The 19,561-nt window shown below is 41.5% G+C and overlaps 1 protein-coding gene across 1 annotated transcript in view; it reads left to right on the forward strand.

Moving 5' to 3' along the window:
- The window catches only part of SHC4 (SHC adaptor protein 4), a 124,580-nt gene that overhangs the window by 19,155 nt on the left and 85,864 nt on the right, over positions 1-19,561 (forward strand). The gene's annotated exons all lie outside the window — the stretch shown is intronic.

Consider the following 19,561-nt stretch of genomic DNA (forward strand, 5'->3'; position numbering starts at 1 on the left):
AATGGAATCACATAATAGGTAGTCCTTTGTGTCTGGCGTCCTTTACTTAGCAAAGTATTTTCAAAATTCTTCCATGTTGTAGCATGCATCAGCATTGCATCCCTTTTTATGGCTGAATAATTTCCCATTGTATGAATACACCACATTTTTGTTGATTCATTCATCAATTGATAGACATTTGGGTTGTTTTCACTTTTTGGTTATTATGAATAATGCTGCCATGAGCATTCATGCATAAGTTTTTGTGTGGACATGTGTTTTCAACTTTCTTGGGTCTATGCCTATGAGTGGGTACAGATTGGAATATAACCTCTTTTTTCTTCTGATGGAAATGGTCCATTCTAACAGTCATGGGACTATGACTTCTCGGCCTTTTGGCCAAGATCAAGTGTAACAGTCACGGGGCTGTTCTGGAACCCAGGACATACCCACAGGAGCTAATAACTGTGATGAGCTGATTGCCCCTGCACACTGTGTCTCCAAATGGCTGAGCTTCTTGAATTTATATGTCCATATATCCACAATTTTTCAGATTCCTTGTGTCCAGCCAGCTGGCACTGTTTGCTCTTGACAGGGAGCCTGTCTTTAGGAGACTCCCAACATTTCAGTTTGAGTTTCTGGCCTCCTGAGAGGATGACCTGTTAACACTGTATCTGAATCAAGAGCAAATGGGCTCTGAATGAAGGACTGAAATGCTCTCCTAAGAGAAAAAGACAAGCATAAGCTTTAGTCTTTGACTTAATTTTTTTAAAATGCTTATTTATTTTGAGAAAGACAGAGTGTGCATGTGTGTGCACTGCGCACACAGAAGTGAGGGAGGGGCAGAGAGAAAGAGAGAGAGAGGGAGAGAGAGAGAATCACAAGCAGGCTCTACGCTGTCAATACTGAGCCAGACACAGGGCTCAATCTCACAAACCATGAGATCAAGACCTGAGCTGAGATCAAGATTCAGACACTTAAATGACTGAGACACCCAGGCTCCCCTGACCTAATTAAAAAAAATCTCTTTGGTCACTTGCTTCTGTATTCTCAGCCATGTTTAGGACATTTGACATTGTCAAGTGGGACACTTCCATTTAAGGTGTTATTTATAAACTACGTTCATATAATAGGGATTAAAATGTTACTTTCCTGGTACATAGGAAAATCTGCTGAAGAACTACTGAACTGATTCTAGTGTAAAACCTGTTCACAGAGCTATCACTTGGTCGGAAGTGAACTGCAGAGGAACCCTGACTCCTCAAATGCCATCTGCACAGCACGGGTTAAAAGGCCTCTGTATCTCTTAGGATTAGGTTATCACAAAGGCTCAAATAACTGGGGTTTAAACAAGACAGAGGCTTTCTTTTTCACTCATGTTAAAAAGTCCATAGGTAGGTAGGTCAAGGACACATAGTGGTCCCACAGTCATCAATAACTCAGACTCTTTCCATCTTTCTGTTTGGCCTCCTTAGCACACGCCTTCCATCCTCAGGCTCACTCAAGGTTGTGGCATGGGAGCATTTTCCAGGCAGTAGGAAGAAGGAAGAGCAAAAACAAAAATGGGGCACCTCCTAGCTGTGTTATAAGTAGTTTTCCTTGAAGTCCTACCTGATGACATCCTTTTATATCTCCCTGGTTTCCTGCCTTCACAGGAAGCTGGGTAATGGTGGTTTTGAAGCTGGGCACATTGGGGGTTCTACTAGCAAGGAAGAAAGGAGGAAAGAGAAAAGGGGGAAAGGATATAGGTAGGCAACCCAGAGTCTCTGCCTGCGTTGAGGACATGCCTCCTAGGAGCTCATGTTTTAGATGACTGAGACAAAGGCAGATCACCACACATTGTTCTACTCAAAGCTGTGCAGTTTTACATCAGCCCCTCCCTGGACCATTTCAGAGTTTGTAGGTTCAGACTGTTGAAAAGGAGGGTTGTTGGTAACGGTTGAATTGTGCATCCAGCTCTTCAGTGGAAGCATCAGAGGACATTCTGGAGGATGTGGGATTTCAGAAGAATGTTAAAGGAAATGATGCTATGAACAGAGACCCTCTTCAGGTACTATGGGAATGGCTGGCCTAGAGCCATCTGCATGGTATCACCTACACTTCTTGGTTCCCATTTGTGTACTCGTGAATGCCATTGGTCAGGGGTATTTAGGGCAATAGTTGGAAGTTTGAAATGTAGTTAGTGGCTAGGGAAGAAGAGAAACTTCTTGATTTCCAAGAGAATTTCAAACCTGAACTAGACTCCTCATTATTGGCTCTAACCACTTGACTTTCCCTGCCCCTCGAATCTTCACATTCCTATCCTTTGGATTGTTACATTGAACTATATATCCTTGTAGAAAGTCATTACTTTTTTTTCTAAGATTTTATTTTTACATATTCTCTACACCTGACATGAGGCTCAAACTCATAACCCCAAGATCAAGAGTCGCACTCTACCGACTGAGCTAGCCAGGCACCCCATAGAAAGTCATTACTTAATGTAATAACCAATAGTACTAATAATCCACCTCGTGCTAATGGACTTTAAAGGAAAATAGAGATCTTCCTTGCACTTTTTTCTTTCTCTTCAGCTAAAGATGCTGAGATTTTTTTTAAAAAAAGAGTACAAGCTATAAAATCAGCATTGAATTGAATCTGAATTTCTATTTGAGTTTCTTTCTGAAGGTGTGACTTTTCTAAAGGCATTATTTGAGTTTAGTTCAAAAATCTATGTTAGAATTTGTTGGGAACTTGATGTGTGTGATAGAGCTAACAGATTTGCAAATTTTTATACCTGTTTAGAGTTTTGTGATGTTGCATGACCTTATTCAAGTCTTTTAAATGCTTTGAAAATAAGGGGATGGGGCAAATATTTTTTTCCAGTGCAAAGGTTTTGTGAGTCTAGGGCTTTGTTTTTGTAAAAAGATTGACTTTTATTAGGTCATCCCTTTTTTAGCCCTCATCATGATGCCCCTTAGATTTAATTCTGAAGCAAGCCTACAGTTAACTAAAGTCATAGGCTTGTGCTGTCCATCCTAACAGTGTTTCCATTTATACAAACATAGGCTCAGTCCTGAGGGGTTATAAGAATATTTAAGAATCCCCAAATAGTATCCAGACATATGAAAAGGGCAAATGTTTCTTCCAACTTTTGAAAGCTGTTTGATTCCGGCACTTGGGAGAATCTGACTCATTATTATAATAACTTATTTGAATCAGGACTTACACATTTCACGGATAGTCTCCACTTCTGTTTCCCCGGGGGCTGCGATCTTGCATCCTTTTCCGCTCTCCTGTTATTGTCACCCTTTCTATCATATGAGCATGCGCAAGTCTGTCCCATTTTTTAAATAACTTCCTCTCTGTAGCTTATCTTTCCTCTGTTGTTAAAATATAAAGTTCTCGTAGCAAAAATAAAAACAAAGCATTATGCTTTCTGGTTTACTCCTCCCCTCTATATCACCCTCTCAATCCCCTGCTCACTGCCCTCTACTCCTCTACTCTACTGATATTGACCAACAGAAGCCAACAATTAAAGCCAACAGTGTGCAAATTCCAGTAGACATTTTCCAGCCTCTTAACCTATTGGTCATCTTCACTGCCCTGAATTCGCTTAACAGTCTCTTTCTCCAAGAAACTCTGTGTGTCCTTGACTTCTACCATATCATACTCATCTGGTTCTCCTTATACGTTTCCAACTTTTGTTTTGTGTCTTTAGTGGACTCTACTCTGCCTGCCCTTTAAATGCTGAGTGACAGCAGATAAGCCACTTAATTTTTTATCCATTGAAAAGTAGAGGGGTTTGAATGGATAATCTCTAAATTTCCTTAAACTCTTATATCCTTTTAGTCATATTATCAGGAGTCAGAATTCACTGGCTTGAGCTACAGAAAACCCTTGTGTTTCAAGTAAAAAGAAGTGTAATGAGAGATGATTAACATTTGGGCTGCAATTCTGCAAAGGCATATTGTTGGCGGATGCTTCTTTTTCAGAGACATCATAAAAGCTGAAAACTAGTACGACGTCATTCAGCAGTTTATCATCATGTGGGAGACTGACTAATGGGAGTTGTGGTTTCAGCATAGCAGAACAACCGGCCATTCATGGAGGACTTGAGTGCCGTGACTTAGAGGAAAAGGATAGTATGAATGAGGTTCTTTGGCCACCATGGCCTCCAAACATGACCACACACCAGGCATGGTTATAATCCTAGAGAGCCAGAAAGACTAAAACCACCATATACAAATGCTCCTGCTGGGGACATCATATTTGACTAAGTATGACAACTGATGACAAAAACGTTGGCCTTTTCCAGTAATACCTAATTACGTCATATCTATGGTTTTTAATAGTAACATATATATATATATATATATATATATATATATATATATATATACTGCTATCTAAGATTTCAGATTTTTTTTTTTTCTGAGAGTGAGATTTAATTTGATAGGTAGGGGCAGGAGCAAAAGTTTAAGGGTCTTTGAATCTCTAAAATGGGGGGGTGGGTACAGACCCTGCTGGGTGGGGGAAAGGGGATGGAAGAGGGAGTTTGATAGAGCTGTTAAGTTTGTTCCACTCTAGTGGTACTTGCAGATTCTCTTGTTTGTGAGTGTGTAGTATTCCTCCAATAAAATTTGATTTAATCAAAACCTCTAGGCCCCGAAATACTGAAGGCTGTCGGATTTTTGTGATTTGAGGGTGTAGGGTATAATTTATTTAATATTTTTAAGGACCTCATAACTGACAAATAAGGTCTTAAATCCCCAAAGATGTAACATTTTAAGTGATTATGGGTTGGCAGAAGGGACCCTACACACACTGTCACAATTACATTAGAGTTCCCAACTTAATTAAACAAAGATACAAACATAATTGGTTGGTCATCTGCTAAGTCATTCTGCACAGGTGTTGCCTTGGCTACAGCTGTAACCAAATTAAGACCATAGCCAACAAGATGGTGCACATGTTGGACCACTGAGACAGTAGATAGGGCTCTATACCATTTTCTTGAGCACACACATGTTAGCCTCTGTGTTGGGCCCATCCCTCTGCTGTCTTGTGTGGGATGCACAGGGCTGCTGCCCCTTGGCCCCTCTGAATGGGAGCCTTAGAATACCAGATGGGTGCCCAATGGCAGGCCTGGGAATTACATTAGCTTTATCCGTGCAGCGATGGTGCTGGCATTTTGCCTCACCTTTCAGAGCAAAGGACATCCAGGAACACTCTCCTGGGAAGCAGATTAACTTCTGTGAGTCACTGCTTTTCCATCTCATTTATGATTCATGACCTGGGCTATATTTTTAGCTTGTATTTATTTGGGTCTGAGAAGTGGGCTGGGTAGAAGTGTTGTTTGGAAACTTATGGAAGAATAAGGAGAAATTGGCATCACGCTTAAGTTTGAGTAGCCTAAAATTTGTTTATAATCATCAGACATTCTGTAAACATTTATTGAGATCCTACTATGTGCCAGGTATGGTGCCAGATTCTAAAAATGCAAGTAAATTAGACCCAGTTTCTGCCTACCAAGAGCCCACTGAATTGTGTGGGCAGACAACTAACTACATCTCTGGATTTTAGTCATATTGAAGTCTTTGGTATTTTTGTAGCACTCCATATTCTTGCCCTTACCATGCTATGCTATGTTCATTGCCTGGAAATCTCTCCTCCAACCTCTCCTTAGTTGCCCTTCATGACTCATACCAGCATCCCTTCTTCTGAAAAATCTTCCCCAATTCCCTGAGGCTGGGTTGGAGCTCCTCCTACACATTCCCATAGAACCTTGCATCGTGGTGTTTATCACACTCCTATAAAGAGTAGTCTTGATTGAGTCCCTTCACAGTAGTTGAGATTTACTCATCAGCTCCCCAAACTAGGAAGCAGGTGGAACCGAAGAGGATCAGGAAAGACAACACTGTCATTCCAGTATGGTCACTGCCATTTCCTGAGCCCTTTCCATGTGCCAGTCACTGTGCTCAGCACCACACGTGCATTACCATATTAGAACCTTGTAATAACCCTGTGGAATTGATAAGCTATTTTCCCTATTTTATAGATAAGGGTGAGATGAGATGTAAAGTGATTTGCCCCAAGCTTCACAGCTGGTACATGCAAAGCTGAGATTCAAACTCAGACCTGCTTAACTCTCAAAGCCCATGTACCTAAACTCTGGCATATTCCTTCTTCTCTTTTGTGGTCACTATCATAGTTGTGATAGACTAGCTCATTCCATTAACAAGCAATCCCAGCTTTCCAGCAGCTTTGACAAAAAAGGTTTATTTCTTGCTTATACCATGTGTCCACAGCAAATTGGCTGGGGGGCTCTACTCTGTGTTATTCTCCCTTAGGGACCCGGACTAAAGTCTCCAATGGCAGGAGAAAGGATATGTGAAAAACCGCTCTCAAAGTGTTAGTCTACTTGAATATTATTGGCCAAGTCAGGAGCTGCATCAACTTCAAAGGAGCAGGAGAAGTGTGACCCTAGTATGTACCAGGAAGGCAAAAAATTGGAAGTACTTGTACAACAGCCCTAATAACTCCCACATACACAAAGAAAGGAGTGGAGGAAGTAGCTAAATGAAGACAAAAGGGAAGGATAAAGTGTCCAGAAGAATGAAGGTCTTCCAGTGATTTAGAGAAACTTGCTTTTTAAACCATAGGTCTCTAGTTAAATGGCTGTTGGGATCAATTATTCAGCTGTTCTTCCTGTAAGCAGCACTGTTAAGACTTCTCTTGTGAATGTATTAATGCTTTGACACAACCTGGGATTTCACTGGGCCCATCAGGAGAGCGTCGTCAATTAGTATTACAAAAGCATCTGATGTGAGTAGGGCCAGTATTCTAATTCTCATTTTCATTTTGAGGAACCAGTCCAGCCACTTTAGAGACTTTCTCCAAGAACAATAGAAAACAGGATTCCCATCTCCTAGGATTAGGCCTACACAGTGATAAAAATCTCTTAAAAGTTTCTTAGGAGACTGGGACACAGTGCTAACACCTGGTTACTCCCCACCAGGGCCTTAGCTCAAAGCTATTGGGTGCAGCTTTTGAATCTTGATAAACATTAAAATGGAATATTAGATACAAGGCCCTTAAGAGGTTTCTGCAAAGAGCACATGGAGAATATTTTGGTCAAGGAGAATTCACCTTTGGACAATAATGCAATTCCTGTTTTCCAACAAATGCAGAGGATGATTGACATGGTGTGGAATGAAGCACAGTACTTAGTGTCTTAGGTGGTGGATATGGCAATCATTCTTCAAGTCACTATGAGATTAAACATCTACCACCCATGGAGGATGGTTGGCCTTACCATTCTTCTTGATGTAAAAAAAAAAAAAAAAAAAAATGAATGAAAAAGTCCAGATACTCAGGCTTTTGAACATGGAGCAGAAGAGGAAACTTCCAGCAGGGTAGATGTTCGGATTTTTAAAAACCTATTCAGTTCAATCAACCAAAGTATATTTTGAGGGGCTGCTGTCTGCCAGGCAGTATTCTAGGTATTAGGGATAGAGCAATTTCAGCTCCTTGTTACTTAGAATGAGGGTTTGAGTGGGTGGGTGGAGGAGAGACACAGTGTAGTATCTTTAATCGAGGGGTTTTCAGTTTCCTGAATTCATCTGCATTTTAAATATCTTCCCAGACTATACCCATCACGGAGCATGGGACACTTCGGGGGTGGGGTGGAGGGGTAAGCATCACAGGAAAAACTCCTACCTGACCCAGGTACCATGGGGGAATTGCTGTCGGCAGATGCCACATCAATAGGAGGTACTGATCTCTTAAGTCAGTGTCCAACACACTAGCTACCATCTTGCAGTTTTGAAAGATGCAGGGCTTGGAGTCTTCCTGAGATAGTAAAGTTCTCCAGGTCAGGGGGATAACACAACATATCACAGCTTTAAGCATAAAGAGACCTGGTTTCTTCTCCATTAACCAGCTCTGTGGCCCTTGAACAGAACACCAAACCTCTAAGAATTAGTTTTCCCATCTGTAAAGGGAGTGTCATACACTTGCTCAGGGTCTGTCATAATTTTATTGCAAGGATCCAATGAGATAACACTGTGAAAACAGTGTAAATCTCTGTGTAAAAGCACGTGGTCGCATATCCGATGGCGCTTCTGGCCATGCCCAGAAGCAGAAAGAGCTGCCGGAATCTCCACCCACGTGGGTGTCAAGTTATTCCTGCGAGAGGTCCACAGGTCGTAGCCCTCCAAGAGTTCTCAGTGTGCTTTTTTTGCCAGAAGGATGACCTCCAGCTGAGTACTGTGTCTGTGCTAAAGTCTGTAGGCAGAGATGAAACCTCTCTCAGTTCAACAAAATCCCCGTGTGTGAGGGGTTCTCAATGGGAGTAGGCCTGTTGGTATGCAGCACAGCTTAGCCGTCTCATGTGATGCGGATGGCTGTCATACTTTCCTCGCCCACAGACGACAGGCACTTTTTTTCAGACAAATTGGAAGCTTTCTTTGGCCAGTTGTAGATAGCTCATATCCTAGTATATTAGAGTGTCATCAAAGTACCAACCAGACTGAGATCTTTATTGCTTATCTGGGCTTTTAGAACCCAAGACCCTCTATTTGCAGGATCCCGGGTTACCCACTGTCAAAGAGAAACTTCTGAATCAATTTAACACTTTCCTTATTTAATTCTAAAATTTCCCCAGGAGATAATACATTTAAGACATTATCAGCTCTGCTTGCCTTGAGGGACTTTAAAACAGCAAATGTTTTCTCCATCTGCTGTGGGCCAAGGAGTCTGCTTAGTTGGGAAAGAGCATAGAGGATGAAGGGTGGCCAAGGGTGCCAAGATTTGCCCCCTTCATAGCCCAGCTTTGGTTCGGGCGGGAACCCAGCCAAGGCAGCTCTTGCTTTTGGAAGAACAAGCAGAATACACAACTTACTTTTAGAAGATTTCATCTTTGTAAACAGTGAGGTCTCGGAGGGTTGAAATTTCTTGGTTGCCAAGACCCTGACTGCAAACTAATGAACAAATCCAGATAGTCAGGCTTTTGAACCTGGAGCAGGAGAAGGCGCTTTCAGCAGGGTATGTGTTTGGATTTTTAGACATATATTCAATTCAATCAATCAAAGCGTATATGTGTGTAGTTGAAGTATAATTAACCAATTAACCAAAGTATGTTATGCATGCCAGGTGGCATTCTAGATGTTGAGGGCAGAGCAGTCTTAGCTCTTTGATACTAACCTTCTAGTGGCAGGGGAGACAGACAGCAAACAAACTAATACATGATGTTGTTAGCAATAAGTGCTCTGAAGAAAAACAAATACAAGAGAACAGAGAATGGTAGAGAGAGGGAAGGTGTCAGCTGCTTTGCACTATTGGATGCAAGTTTCAAAAGTGCTATAGGATCACTCTAAGAAAACTCAGTCTTTGCCAAGACCACTGGTGCCTCTTTCACTGAAGCCTGTCTTCTTGTTTGTCTCAATGAACTCCCTCTAAGCTTGCTCCCCAATATTGTTCCCTGTTCCAGAGGAGGGGCCCTGCAGCTCCATTGTCTACCTTCTCAGGTTTTCCTAAAACCCTTCCACTAAATAAGGGGAAGGACTTTCCATTCCCTTCTCAAACAACACACGTACTGACTCAAATCTGGCACAAGGAGGGCTTTGACCAGCTTAACTTCAGGATTATTTTAACTGGCAACATACTCCTTTAAGAAGGAACACATTACAGATGGTCCAGTTAGGATGCAGGTTATTTTGAGACTTCCTGAATATCATTTCTTGGCTACTTCGTTCAAATAAATCATTTATTGCACTGTAAGAGGTGCTGGGGATAATGATGACTAAGACTCACTCCCTGCCCTTGAGAAGCCCACAGTCCAGCTGTGGGTGTAGACATTTAAAAAGACAAATTGCAGCACCACTGGGTGAATGCAACCTTGGGGTGTGACCAGGATGCTTCGGGAGCCCAAGGGAAGAGCAATGAACTCTGCCTCAAGAGTGCTGGAGAAGACCTCAAACGACTTTGATGATTTCTGATACCTCATTTATTTATTCATTATTCATCCATTCATACATATTCCCTGCACAGTTTACATCAGGGTCACACACTGTCTTGCAGATATTGTTGTTTGGCCTGTTACTGTTGCTTGGTAACAACTTTATTGAGATGTAATCCATATACCGTACAATTCACTCATCTAGAGTATACAATGGTTTTTAGTGCAAATACCACCCATTTTAAAACATCTTCATCAACCTCCAAAGAAACCTTGTACTCTTTAGCAGCCACCCTCCATCCTCCCGGATTTTCCAACCCTCTTTTCTAGCTCTATAGGTTTGTCTGCTCTGGACATTTCACATAAATGAAATCACGTGACATGTGGTCTTTTATGACTGCCTTCTTTCTCTTAGAATAATATTTTCAAGGTTCGTTTATGTTGTAGCATAAATCAGTACTTCATTCTTTTTTTATTGCCAAATGCTATTCCAATGCATGATACATCCTTTTTGTTGATCCATTCATTGGTTTGATGGATACTTGGTTGTTTCTACTTTTTGGCCATTATGAATAATGCTGCTATGAACATTCATGTGCAAGATTTTTGTATGGAGATATGATTTCAGTTTTCATCATATTTAAGTGTGGAATTGCTAGGTCATATGGTAATTCTTTTTATTTACTTATATATTTATTTAATTTTTTTAATGTTTGTTTGTTTATTTATTTATTTATTTACTTATTTAGAAAATGAGTGGGGGAGAAGCAGAGAGAGAGGGAGAGAGAATCCCAAGCAGGCTCTGCACTGATAGTGTAGAACCTGATGCAGGGCTTGATCTCATGAACCCTGAGATCATGACCTGAGCTGAAATCAAGAGTCAGACACTTAACTGAGTCACCCACGTGCCCCTCATATGGTAATTTTAAGTTTAACTTATTCAGGAATCGCCCAGCTGTTTCTCCTAGTGACTGTACCATTTTACATTCCCAAATCAGCACTGCATGAGGGTTCCAGTTTCTCCACATCTTCACCAACACTTGCTATTTTTGGTACATTTGTTTTTTAAATGATGGCTATCTCAGAGGGCATGTAGAGATACCTCACTGTCATTTTGATTTGCATTTCCCTGTTGATGGATGATATTGAGCATCCTTTTATGTTTATTAAGATTTTTTTTATTATTGAGTTGTAAAATTTTTTATGTATTCTAGATCCAAGTCCATTATCAGATATATCATTTGTAAATATTTTCTCCCATTTTGTGGGTGGTCTTTTCACTTTCTTCAAGGTGTCCCTTGAAGCACAGAAGTATTTAATTTTTATGAACTCCAGTTTTTCTATTTTCTTGTTTTCTTGTGCTTTTGCTATTATATCAAAGGGCCTGAGTTTTTCCTATTTTATCATTTTAACTCTTATACATAGGTCTTGGATCCATTTTGAGTTTATTTCTACATATGGTATGAGGCGTATGGTCCAATTTCATGCCTTTTTTTTTTTAATGTAGATATCCAGTTGTTTCAGCACCATTTGTTGAAAAGACTGTCCTTTTCCCTTTTGAATTATTTTGACACCCTTGTCAAAAATCAGTTGACAGTAAACCTGAGTATTTATTTCTGGATTTTAATTCTATTCCTTTGATCTAGGTGTCTATCTTTATGTCATACCACACCTGTCTCAATTGTGTTGCTGGGTAGTAAGTTTTAAAATTGGGACATCTGGGTCCTCTTTGTTCTTTTTCAAGATTGTGCTGGCAATTCTGGGCCTCTTGAATTTCCTTCTGAATTTTAGGATCAGCTTGTCAGTTTCTGCAAAGAAGCCATCTGGGATCTTGATAGGAATTGAGTTGAATCTGTAGATTAGTTTTGAGAGTATTACTATCTTAACAACATAATCTGATCCATAAACGTGGGATATCTTTCCATTTATTATGATCTTCTTGAGTTTCTTTTAATGATATTTTATAGTTTTAAACATATGTTTTGCATTTACTTTGTTAAATTTATTCATAAATATTTTATTATTTTTGAATAAAAAGAATTCTATTACAGTGAAATTGTTTCTTAATATCATTTTTGGATTGTTCTTTGTGACCTGTTGGTTTTTGAAATTAGGAAAACTTACAGATAAAGTCTGACTCTGACTTCCTGTGAAAAATCAGATCTAGTTTCCCAAATAGCAACAAAGGACTGGAGTGCGTAGTTTGGGTTCTGTCCTACTTTTAGGCCATTTCGTTCTGAGTTTGTCCTCATCTGGCTACTTTCTTATATCTGGATTAATTCAATCATTAACATTGTAATTATTAAGCAATGAGTTTTTGACCTTTATGATTGGTCTTTTGGGAAATCTAAGTTATATAAGATTTAATTGAATAAGGGATTAATAGTATCTAAATGTTTAATATGATAATAAAAAAATTTTTTTTTAATGTTTCTTTATTTTTGAGAGAGAGACAGAGAGACAGGGCGTGAGCAGGGGAGGGGCAGAGAGAGGGAGACACAGAACTCAAAGCAGACTCTAGGCTCTGAGCTGACAGCACAGAGCCTGATGCGGGGCTCAAACTCACAGACCATGAGATCGTGACCTGAGCTGAAGTCGGATGCCCAACAAACTGAGCTACCCAGGAGCCCCTAATATGGTAATTTTTATATACATATCCTGTCCTTTCTCAAAAGTTATTCAAGCCAGGGGTGCCTGGGTGGCTCAGTCGGGTAAGTGTCCGACTTCAGCTCAGGTCATCATCTCATGGTTTGTGAGTTCGAGTCCCACATTGGACTCTGTGCTGACAGCTCAGAGCCTGGAACCTGCTTCAGATTCTGTGTCTCCCTCTCTCTCTGCCCCTCCCCTGTTCATACTCTGTCTCTCTCTCTCTCAAAAGTGAGTAAACATTTTTTAAAAAGTTATTCAAGCTATATCTTATTCATCTCAGGAACATTGGTGAGCTAGGCTCTCCACTGGGGATACAAAGAAGAAACAGACACCATTCTTGCTTTAAAAGGGATACACACACATTAACAAAAAGTGCCATATGGGCAACTAGAGTTTTATAAAAGGTCTGCTAGAAGTCCATAGAGTGTGCAGAGGAGGACTTAGGAAAGGGAGTGTGGTCAAGACTGTGGGTAAGGAAGGGGGAGAAGAGGAGAGGATTCATGAAAGAAGTGACCTTTGCATGATGATAGTTGGGAACTTGTCCACTATGCTAAGAAAGTTGGATCTTTTCCTGAGGACTGGTGTTTTCTCTAAAGGGTGATTCTTGGACCACCCGTAGCAGAATCACCTGAGTGCTTATTAAAATGCAGTTTCTCAGACCTACTGAAGCAGAATCTCTCAGAGCCCAGGAATCTGCTTTTTAAAATATGCTTTTTAAAATATGCTTTTTAAATTTCTCTGGTGATTTTGAAGTTCTATAAAGTTTGAGAAGCTCTGTTTGAGGATGGAGGCCCTGTAAAGTTTTTAAGTGGGAGTGGAGTAGGATAAGATGGAGTGATATCATGCCAGACATGAGTTTCAGTAAGGTGTTAGCTGCATTGCAAAAAGCATATTTAGAGGGTGGGGCACCAGAGACTGTCGTCCTGGGGTTATGTTCAAAATTCAGTACTAGGGTGAAACTCAGGTAAAGAATACACTGGACAGTCCCTAAGATCTCCCACATCTGTACTCCTGGACTGTCAAAGGTCAGAGTCAGTGTCTTATGTTTTTGTTTGTATTTATAGGGAGGTCCCCTTTCCCTGGGGCAATTGAGGTCAAAGTCTAGGTTGGGACTACAGGGTTGAACAAAGAGATTGTTCTCTTGCTTACTGCCAGCCAAATGGATATAGTTTATTTCAAGTGCATTGAACATGATGTGATGTAACTGACAGGCAGAGCTTGCCTAAATGAGGATGGTAAAAGTTGGGGCAGGAGGTGGAGTTGAGGGAAGAAGAAAGTTGATATGGAACTTGAACTGCTCAGCCCCTGACTGGGTGACAGGTTTAAAAGCAGGGGAAGAGTTGAGTTGTCTGGCTCACGTAAGTAGGTAGATGGTGACACTGCTTGAGATCAGAAATGTAAGTGAAAGTATAATGTGGATATATTTAATTTGAGATGAAATTGGAATATTCCTGTAATTATACTAGTCAGAAGCATGCAAAAGAACTTGTGTTGGAAATCTCTGTGCCATCAGCGCCCAGGTAATAATTGAAGGCATACACGGTAGAGACTGACTTTATTGGACTGGAGTAGAACTTGGAAATCAGAATTTCTTAAGCTTCACTTGTGTTCTAATGTTCAGTCATGGTTGAGAACCAATGGTATAGCATGAGAAGAGAAGGGACAATTGTTTAAAGAAAAGACAGGGGTGAAAATAAGGAACTAGCAAAGGAGACTAAGAAGGAACAGTCAGAAGATAAAGGTGAGGAATCAGAGAAAATGCTCTCATGAAAGCCAAGCAGGGAGAGAAGATCAGAGGAAAGAGAAGGAGGTAGGTAGAGGTCAGCAATGGCAGTGCCCTAGGCAGATGAACCGGAGAACAGAAACGGTTCTCTAGAATGGATCATGAGAAGGTAGTCGGTTTGCTCAGGCAGTTTCAGTAGAGTCTTGAGGCCAGGAACTACTATAGTGAGTTGAGACATGCGTAGAAAGAAAGGAAGCGGAGACAAAGTCTCAAGATTATGAAGAGAATGTCCTCCCTCTAATCCCCCCTTTTTTAGTGGGAAAAACTGGAAGTTATTTAAAGGTGGCAGAAAAATCCTGCAGTGTTTTTGGGGAGCATTGGTGGCCTCTACTATTGTCAGGCATTTATTGCATGAAGGTCAAAGTTCTGATGGTTTCAGAGTGTCATTCTTCCCTGTCTTATGAAATGCAGGGCTTATGCCTGAAGCCTTCTCTTCAACAGTATTTTCCTGTACTCCTAGCACAGAGGCAGGCACATTCTAAGGAAGGAATACTGTATGCTATTGAAAAAAAAAATGGATTTAACCCTACTTAATAATTAATAAGCTGTGGTTCCTACAGGTTAAGGTAGGCTTATATTATTTTTATTAATATGTTAATTTTTATAATTATATAATTTTCATGATAATATAATTAACTTTTATGATAATATAATTATTATATTAATTTTTTTAATTTTTAAAGTATTTATTTATTTTGGAGAGACAGAGAGAGACAGAGCACGAGCAGGGGAGGAGCAGAGAGAAAGGGAGACACAGAGTCCGAAGCAGGCTCCAGGCTTTGAGCTGTCAGAACAGAGCCTGATGCAGGGCTCAAACTCATGATGAGATCATGACCTGAGCTGAAGTTGGGTGTTTAACTGACTAAGCCACCCAGATGCCTCGGCTTTATTAATTTTTAAACCCAGTAATAATACTACCTACTTATTAAGGAAACAAACAATATAACTGCAAAGTGAAAAGTAAAAACCTGCCTCTCTCCCATTCCCAGAGGTAATCACCATTAATGGTTTCTCATGTGTCCTTCAGACATTCTTTCTGAGGATATAAGAATATATATCCGTTCTCTTTGGGTAATAGAGTCAAAGTCCTCATTCTGTAAAAGAGTCAGTATGAGAAAGTCTCATAAGCTAGCTATCATGCCTCCTCTCTGAAAACCCCAGTAATGTCTTCAAAAGCCCAGGATACACACAGCTATGAATAGGCTGTTCACCTCTCCCTGGGAGCAAGTGGTTGAAGCTCAGACAGTACAAAAATATTATTGTTGCCTTGGGGCATGAAGAGAGAGCATGGGCTGGGAGTTAGGTAAGCTGTCTGTCAGGTGCTGAATGGGAAGGTTGTCTGAGCACTGCTGAGCTATGCTACTTTCTCACCAAGCTTGTATGCCTCTAATAAAGGTCTTCGGTGTCCTCTCGGGGTCATGAATTAGGGAGTGTCTTCTGTCTCATGTGCCACCTCCTGTGGTCCCCAGAAGAAGCTGGTTTCATCCTGTTCTCACTACCGTGGCCCCCAGGCTCATCTCATTGTTACCTACCTGAGTAGACCAAAGGAAGAGTCAGTGGGAGCCAGCTCAATGACCCTGTCTGTTTTTTCTTTTCCTGTTATACAAGGCTTACACACAGAGTCCCAGGAATGGGCTACAGACTCTGGAATAAACCCCGATTCAGTCTCACTGAATAAATGAAACTGAGCCAGGCACTTCCCTTTAATAGACCTTAATGTCCTCTTCTATTAAATGGAATTAACAATAATGACTCAACTCTTAGAAAGAGAAGATAAATCATCTCTTTCATGATTCTCCTATCCTTATGAGGCTGGGTTTCTTAAGAACAGAGACCATATCTTATTCAGATCCACATTTAATAAATGAGTGAGAGGTATCGTCATTCCCAGTTTATACCTAAACCAACAGACTAAATTTCTCCTTCCCCAGGCCTCGACACTCAACCACTGTCTGCGTATGTAGTCATCAGGTAGCTAAACAAAGAAAGCGGATGGATTCTTTTTATGTACTGCCCTTTCCCTGCTTCCTCATAGTAATGGTTTCTGAGTAGAATGAACTGTGTGAGTTCATGGGAAGACCAAGTCCATTCTGGGCTCCAGGTTAATTGTGAAAAATCAGGCATTGATTCCCTCCCTTCATTTTGCTTAGAGTGGCTTTCTCCACATACACCCATGGTGGAAGAGGAATTGTAGTTGTTGTCCTATCTCCTCAGGCATGACTCCTGTGTCTTCAGAAACTTCAGTTTATGACAGTGAGGCTGGCAGAAAGTATCACCTGTGCCACTGCTGACAGTCAAGTGTATGGAACAAAACCGAGGTTTCAGTGAAGGAAAGGGGATTGGAAGCAATGCCTGGGTCTGTCTCAGAAGGAAGCAACGAGGTGGTTATTGCCACGAAGTGTGATTAAGAACAAAGCCTTAGAATATTCTCTCTCTCCCTGTTTTTCTCTCTCTCTCTCTCCAGTAAAAACCCCTTTCCTCATTGATAACCCAAATCCCACCATTGGTGATTCATTTCACTGGACTGAGAATTGCCCCTACTACGACACTGTCCCTCACATGGGTGTTAAGCCTCATTGGCATTGGAGCATCCATATTCCACCTGACTCTCTTTGCCTCTTTTCCCATTCCTGTCTGATATGCAGCCTGCTCTCCCTTCCTGTTAAAGTCCCCACCATCCACTTTATCACCCAGGGCTCTCCCCTCCCACTGCCACTAAACTGCCTGAGAAGGGGGCGTGTTCCCCCCAGCCTCCCACTTCACTACAAAACCTCTTCTATTAAGGCTGTTTGTTGCCAGTCTCTAAGATGGGGACTAACAAAATTAATAAACAGAGGAAATGATAAAGAAATCCAGAAGTCTTCCAAAGGTATCATCCTGGTTTATAACTCCTGAGTCTCCTTCTGAGTCTTCATTTCTCCTGGACTCCTCATTTATCCCCTAGGATGACAGACCAGTCAAACCTTCACCTTCCTCCGTCTCTTCTCTCCCTGTGCTCATTTTTAAGATACTGTTGGAGTTGAGCAATAGAAGCTTTACTCATTCTTTCAGCTAGTATTTATTGAGTACCAACATATCCCAGGCACTATCCCAGGTGCTGGGAATACAGTGCTGACCATGGTGTTTACAGTCAAAGAAATCAAGACAAGCAATAAACAAACAAGCTAACAAGTAAACCTGAAAAACAGTGGCATGAAGGTGATGAGTGAAGGCTGTGATGAAGGGTGACAGGAAGGGGCTTCTGGGGCAGTGACATTTGAGTTAAAACCTAAAGGATAAGAAGGAGTCGGTCTTAGAGAATGAAGAAGAACTAGGCAGAGATAGCAATGAGGGGAGAGGAAACAGCAAGTGCAAAGTCCCTGTGTTTGGAAAGAGTTGGGTGTATTTGAGGAATAGAAAGAAGGCCAATGTGGCAATGAAGTATATAGGAGGAGAAGTACGCAGATGACATTGAGGAGATGGTAAGCAGGGGCCAGAAAATGCAGGGTCTGGGGGTTTATAGTAACAAGTTTGTTTTGATAATAAATGTCAGAAGTTTTAAGCAATGGAGGGACATGGTCTGATGTGTATTTTTTAATGTTTTATTTATTTTTGAGAGAGAGAGAGCAAGCAGGGGAGGGACGGGGGGGGGGGTGGACAGAGGATCCGAATCCGAAGAAGGCATCTGCACTGACAGCAGAGAGAGAGAAAAAGAGAGAGCGAGAAAGTGGGAGAGGGAGAGAGAGAGAGAGAGAGAGAGAGAGAGAATCCCAAGCAGGCTCCATGCTGTCAGTACAGAGCCCAATGTGGGGCTCGAACTCACGAACCTTGGAATCATGACCTGAGCCGAAGTCAGATGCTCAACTGACTGAGCCACCCAGGTGCCCCTAAGGTGTATTTTTGAAAAAATTACTCTGGCTGAAAATTTAAGTGGAAAAATTTGGTGTTTGTTTACATTTCCCAAAAGTGTGCTGGTTATTATCACCTCATCTTAAATTGATGATTTACAGCTGAAGATGCCCCGCACATCTGTACTGACGCAGCCTCCTGGGGGAGTTGGAGATCAGCCCAGACCCATATCCCACCTGTGTGGGGAGCTCATTCTTTCTAGGGTGAGGGGTACAGAGAACAGAGGAGCAGGAGCTACGTTTTGAAATGGAAGAAGACACTGAGGGGCATGAAAAGCTGGAGCAGCCGGGGAGGATATGAAAACAATCTTTTTAATGCACCTTGACATGGAGCTCAGACTCTTAAGTCTCCTTTCCTGATTGTTCTGAGATGGGCTTTCTACCACATCCCCTAAATCTAGCTTTCCTCCCCTAATAAGTCTTACGGGTTATTGAACAGAACTCTCCAGACATCACTTACTTCCCCGGTGTTCAAGCCTTGGGAAGTTAGGTGTGATTGGTATGAAGTGTTCAAAAATGTTTTTGTGTGTCAATACTGGAGACCCAAGAAGAATGTGACAAACAGGAATCTGACTGAGAATGGCCAGGTGATTGTTCTGGCCAGGGTCCTCTCCCCCGCACTAGGCTATGCAACATTTGGTAGACTGACCTGCTGTTAGGATGCTAAATCTGCAGAATTTGCTCAGAAATACTGCAAGAAGTGTCTGGGAAGGCCCCCACCCTCCCAGATCCTGCCATCTTTCCACATTGCTCTTGCCATTTCCAAGCAGAGGGAGCCTGGAAGACTTCCAAAGGAAAGCTAAACAGGAAGCATATAATTTCCAAGGAGCTGACAGATCACTTTCAATCAGACCGCTTGGCTCTCATAACATTTCCGAGCTCATTCTCAGAGAAACACTCTCCCTCATCAGCTAAGGCTCTGCTAAGAGGATTTACTCCCACAGCCTCACTTGGCAAAGCTACACAGAAGACTACTAAGTCTGCATCCCTAGGCTTAATTCTTCTCCACCATTCCAGAATCCAATTTTCAACTGCAGGCTTGTCATTTCCTGGATACCCCATTGATGTCTTTCAGTCAACGGGTCCCAAACCAACTCATCATCTTCCCCTCTCCTGGTTTTCCTGTTTCTGTTAATGGAATCACTGTTCCCTCTGCTACCCTGGCTGGAAGCGTCTGAGTCATCCTTGACTCATCCTTCTCTCTTATTCTCTAGATCAAATCAACTGCCGAATCATGTAGTATCTATTTCCGTGATGTCACTTGAATTCATCCCCTCCTTCCTATTGCCACCATCTCTCCTCGGTGTGGGCTCTCATTACTTC

The sequence above is a fragment of the Lynx canadensis genome, chromosome B3 (genome assembly GCF_007474595.2).
Source record: "Lynx canadensis isolate LIC74 chromosome B3, mLynCan4.pri.v2, whole genome shotgun sequence".
NCBI classification, from domain to species: Eukaryota; Metazoa; Chordata; class Mammalia; order Carnivora; family Felidae; genus Lynx; species Lynx canadensis.